Genomic DNA, 6,387 nt, shown 5'->3' on the forward strand with positions numbered 1-6,387 from the left:
CAATATATATAAATGGTTGCCCCCTCGCCCATGTTTCAGAATAGAATAGAGGGGTTCTTTTGTTTTTATATACACATTTAATTAGTGTTATTATATTGTTTAGTTAGTTAGAGTTAAATATATATATATATATATATATATATATATATATATATATATATATATATATATATATATATATATATATATATATATATATATATATATATATATATATATATATATTATATATATATATATATATATATATATTATATATGTATATATATATGTATATATATATATATTATATATATGTATGTATATATATATATATATATTATATATGTATATATATATATATATATATATTATATATGTATATATATATTATATATGTATATATATATATATATATATATATGTATATATATATTATATATATGTATGTATATATATATATATATATATATATATATATATATATATATATATATATATATATATATATATATATATGTAGATATGTATATATATTTTGTACATTATATATATATGAATATTAGGCCGGATCATAAAAATTAATTTTTTTTAGAATTTGTGAAAAGTGGCGTGATATAGTGTTGTTTAATATTTACAAAAAAAATATTTCTAAAGAATTGATTATACTTTGCATTTTTAAGTTTTAAGGTTTTATATGCTAAGTATATTTACTTTAGTACACGCATTAACTGAAACATGCATTTAACCCTAATACTAGATATAATCCCAAGGTTATGAAATTGAACCAAACCTATACCTACCTAACTAAATTAACCCTAATGATATGATTAACTCCAACGCTACTTTATATTATTATATTATTATTATTATATTATTCTATTTTTATATGATTGTTTATTAATTTCTGCTTTTATCAACTGATTGCAGAATTTATCCGTCTCATCTTGTATTTTTAGAAATTAACTGAAATTCTGATATGTTATAAAATTGTAAAACAATAATGATTTCAAGATCTAAAGCTTCAAAGAATCGTCATATACTTTTTGGAGAAGGTCGTGAATTACCCAATTTTTGCTTGCCAACCCACAAGCAAGTAGGCAAAGCATACTTGTTTGAGAAGAATTATGAAACTGAACCACTACGGTCTGTTTGTAAGAGACTAGCAGAGAAACTTTCTCAGATATGGATTAAAGCATCAGTTCCTACTATAAGTCTTCGAGGCATAGAATTACAGCTGGAGAAGTACATAGGCAATGTTCAGAAAGTGATTCGATCAAAGTCTGCAACAGTCAAACAAGATGAAATAGAAAAAGATCTTGACACATTGTTTGACATTTGTTCGTGTAAATGCAAAGAACTTTCGTCTTGTTGCTGTCCAATGGTTCTGAAGGTGCCAGCAATTGAGCATGACTTCCTAACTGATCAACGCACAATACGTGTTGGCAGAATAGCTGGAATCGACAAGAAGGAATCCGCACGTGCTGAGAGGCGTTTAAAACGAAAATCTGTTTCATTATCAAAGGAAGTTAAGTGTGCCAGAGTCTTTGAAGCATCTGATAATGAATCAGATAATGAAACAGACAACAATTCTGACACCGAAACTTATTCCCCTTCCGTATCAGATGTCGATACCGAAGTCACATCTACTCGTCTGAAAAACCGTTGTTTAAAAAATATTGCTCTACAAGCAGATGGTTTTGGCATATCAGATAGAGCAGTTGCCGCGATAGTATCAGCAACTCTGGTTGATTTTGGTATAGAACATATGGGGCCAGTGGATCGGAATAAAATTCGCAGAGAACGAAAACTACTGAGAACATCCTGTAAAAATGCTGATTGTAGAATTACTGGATTGTATTTTGATGGAAGGAAAGATCAGACTTTAAAACTTGAGGGGGATAGGCAGACTGTGATTTCTGAGGAACATATTTCCATTTTATCAGAGCCAAATTCAAAGTATGTTGATCATTGTACGCCAACAAGTGGATCAGCCAAATCCATTGCACATTCAATAATTGATACTGTTGACTGCACAAACCTTGTTTGTATTGGTTCTGATTCAACTAACGTTAATACTGGTTTAAACAATGGAGTTATACGCAGAATGGAAATTGAACTTGGTCGACCACTGCACTGGTCCATTTGTCTTTTACATCTGAACGAGCTTCCATTGCGACATCTTTTTCACTCCTTAGATGGTGCAACAACTGGACCCCATTCATTTAATGGACCAATTGACAAGTCTATTTCAATGTCTGTTCAGAAACCCATAGTCAGCTTTGCCATATTTGTTGGTGAACCTATTATATGCAATAAGCAGTTGTTAAGCAGTGATCAACTGTACTTTTTCGAAATTGTTAATGCGGTGAAGACAGGTGTTGTACCAGATAGATTTAATTCTAGAACACCTGGGCAAGGTGGTTGACACTAGCAAACCGTGTTCTACGCCTCTATATATCTACTGAAGATCCATCAAATGAACTAATACTTTTGGCTAAATTTATTGTGAATTCATATGCGGTTGTTTGGTTTGACATTAAGAAACATTCAAACTGCTGGAATGCTGCTCCACACTATTATAAAATGCCCCGCTTGGAACCTGTTCTGACAAAACATATTCCAACTGTACAAATATTGGCATGGCTTTCGTCAGTTGAAGACATAGTTATTGACATTGAGCCATTTCCATGTCACAATCAAAGTGTTGAACGTGTAATTAAAATTGTGACTGAATCAGCATCCAAAGTTTATGGTCATGAAAATCGTGATGGCTATATTCGCGTTCAACTGGAGCGCCGCAAGTTGATGCCTCACTTTGACACAAAATCTGAATTTAAGAACATTTAAGTATAGTTTCTAATCAACGTTTGCTAATGATATATTGTTTTGACTGTTCAAATAATTTGAATTTTATTATAAATTCAATCAATCAATTATGTAACAAATGAGCATTTTTAAGTTAATTTATTTGAAAACTTCAAAGGTAAAAATACAAAGTATAGCAAAGTAGTAGCGAAAAACGGTTTGCAGCATTGCATTCAGCGTATTTGAGAGCCAATTACTGGAAATTCCCGAAGAAATTTTCCAAATTTTTTTAAGTTATGTTCCGGCCTAATGTATATATATATATATATATATATATATATATATATATATATATAATATATATATATATATATATTAGGGTGTCCCAGAAACACACTTTTTTTTTTCAGGATACTTCTCAAGTTTTTCCCATTCTCTGATGTCCCCTGAGGCTAAAAATAAATGAAAAAAAAACCGTCGTCAAAAAGTGATATCTGTAAAATTTAAAAAATATGATTTTTTGAAAACAAATGTCCATTATGTCAATGTTTGATAAATTTGTAATGAAATTTTTCTGATGTTATATTTTGTTTTTAATAATCTTTGTGATGATCCATTAGTTTAACAATATTATTATTAGTGTGATAAAATGCCAATTAAAGTTGTCTGTGGTCAATTAAAAAGGTAAATTTAATTACGTGATATTTGATCATATCACACGTTTTTGAGATATGTACTACATAGATGTTTTCTTTCGTTATTATGCTACATAATGCATTTTACAAAAATAAAAATTAAAAAAAGATTCAATGAATAATATAATTGTTTAATGAATGATTAAATGAATAGATAAATTAAAATATGTTATATAATTTAATATTTAATAGTAATTTCTAAAATGGACCGTCATTGTAAGAAAGACAAGAATAAAGGAGAAAAGAGAAAGATACAGACTAATCCCAGAAGGCTACTGTTTCTTCTCAAGTATCCTATAAACCAGCTGCCCACGAACCAGCTTCCCAGCATTGGAAATGTACTCAGATATATACAGTTTATCAAATCTCCTAAGGCTTTAAAGTTTAAATCTACAAAACCTGTTGTAGCTTGCCCTCAAAGTTTTCCAGGTAAAGATCTTATCTGCAAGGGTATCTTGTAATCTTGTAAAGATCCCAACCATAAATGTGTTACTACTCTTGTAATGGATGTGTGGAACAAGGCTGGTTTTAGAGAACTCATTTCTAGAGTTCCAATATAAATAACCAATAAATTACCAATATTTATGAAATTCATAAACTTTGTTTATATATAATTAGGGATAAGATTCTGAAGCTCCACACTAAATATTGCAAACTAATCCATCTGAGAGAACTAAACTGGGATTTGAGCATTGGTAGATTCACTAAGATATAGGAAGAGTTCATTTAAGAGAGCAGCGAACCCCTTGACATATCTGTGGGGAAATTTGAAGAGAAGATCCAGTCAGAAGGCCAAGGCAGAGGGCATTTAGTTATTTTAGATCAAAAAGAAGATAGAAAAATGTATAATACTACAGAGGTAGACAAAGAATTTGAAAAATCTGTTAAAAACAGACAGGATCGGTGGCGGAGAATGAAGAATATGAAGATTACGGAAGTGAAAAAAGGACAAAAACAAGGGACCTAGTTCTAAGTGAACATGAGGCTTCCTTTGAATCTGATGCTGGTTCTTCTGCATCCGAGTCAATAGCTGTAATTTCCACAGATGAAAATTTTGTCAATGTATTACTTCAAAACTCTGATTCTACAGTTAAAGGCGAGGTAAATAAAAAATTGTAATAAAATATAAAGTTGGTTGTACTAATTTTGAGTAAACTTAATTAAACTGAATTCAATTAGATTAGAAATATCATAGCTGTTTATTATATAGATAATGATAAGTATCAGTTCTGACGATCTGGTGGATTGTACTTCTGAAGTATCTTCTTGGTACAGGGTCGAGATTCAACCTTAAACCGCAATCGTTGCAGCAATCTGCAATAAAGCAGGTGTGAATCTTGAGGATGTGCCCATCTCCAGAAGCTCCGTTCATCAAAAGAGATTCAAGAAGATTGTAGATCTTAGTAAGAATAAATAGTAGAATATAAAATTATTAAAAATAATGAGGATCAAGTAAAACTAGGATAAATAAAGATTAAATTATATAGGTGTTAAAGTTATTTTAATTACTAGGAGACCAGATAAGACAAGATATAATGGAAACCTTGAAGGGAAAGAGGCTTGTCCTGCACTTTGATGGCAAACAGATTAAAGAGATGGAAGAGAACCTGAACATTACTGTTACTGTTGAAAGGATTGCAATCAGTGTTACCTCTCCTAATATTGACAACACAAATGACATTCTTCTTGGAGTAGTTCAAGCTGAAAGCTCCGAGGGAATTGACCAGGCAGATGTGATCTTAAATCTCCTACAATATTATGATGTTGTTGATCAGATCTTTGCCATATGCTTCTAACACTGGAGTATTTGTTGAGGCCATTACCATCCTCACAAACATCCTCAACATTCTTTTACTCTGGTTTCTATGCATGTGACACATATTTGAGTTAAACATCTCTCATTTTATGGAGGCTCTTACTGGTAAGAAAATAAAGGGGCCAAAGAGAGCACTCTACGTAAGACTGCAGAAAACCTGGCCATGCATCAAGGAGGAGGTGGACAAGATGGAGGAGATCATTAGGTTTAATTGGAATGATCTACAGGTTGGATCATCCTTGTACAACATTGGAAGGGAGGCCCTGGAGTTTGGCAAGAGGGCACTGACCCTAGAGACATTTAACAGGGGGGGGGACTAGAAGAAACTTTGTGAGCTAGTTATCTTCTATTTGGGAGGAGATGTGCCAGGATTTCATTTTTATCAACCTGGAGCCTGCCATAAAGCCAGGTACAGTTATAGTATATTATCAATAAATTTTGTGTTTAGGGGAAAGTACATTTTCAAGTTTTTCTTACATATTAAATAATAATAATAATTTATTCTAAAAGTTCATGGCAGATACTCTATACCTGCTGACCCTGAGGATGACTTAGAAGGTAGCTCAGGTGATGAATGAAGAAGAGAAGAAGATGGTAAAAACAGCGGCATTCCTTGTTTCTGTATGTTATGGGCCTTGGATCTTAAAATGGTGGACAAGTCAACTTCAAATGACTAGGCTGCCTTTAAGTCATCATTTGACATAAGGGACCAGTACCCAAATCTTGGACAGGCCCTTCTTTCCATCATGCAGTGGCATGCTTGGTATTTGACAGAACAGTTAGTTATTCTGTCCCTAGCTGATAATGATAATGATGACGAGGTGAAGAAGAAAATGTTGGAGAAGTTGATCAAGTGTGATGTCCCTGACCAGTTTCATATAGGAAAACCAAAGCTACCGGTTATTAGTAGATCAACAGATCTTACTGAGCTGATAGGTTCCCAGAGTTGGATCTTGTTCAAGGTATCTGAGATCCCTGTTGGAGAGGCAGAGAAGATCTGACAAAGAAACAACTCAAAAATGTTTAATTTTTTAAACTGGAAATATATATTTTCAAGAGAATTTCTAAAATACATGATTATTTTCCAAA

Source organism: Hydra vulgaris, chromosome 01 (assembly GCF_038396675.1).
Source record: "Hydra vulgaris chromosome 01, alternate assembly HydraT2T_AEP".
NCBI lineage: Eukaryota > Metazoa > Cnidaria > Hydrozoa > Anthoathecata > Hydridae > Hydra > Hydra vulgaris.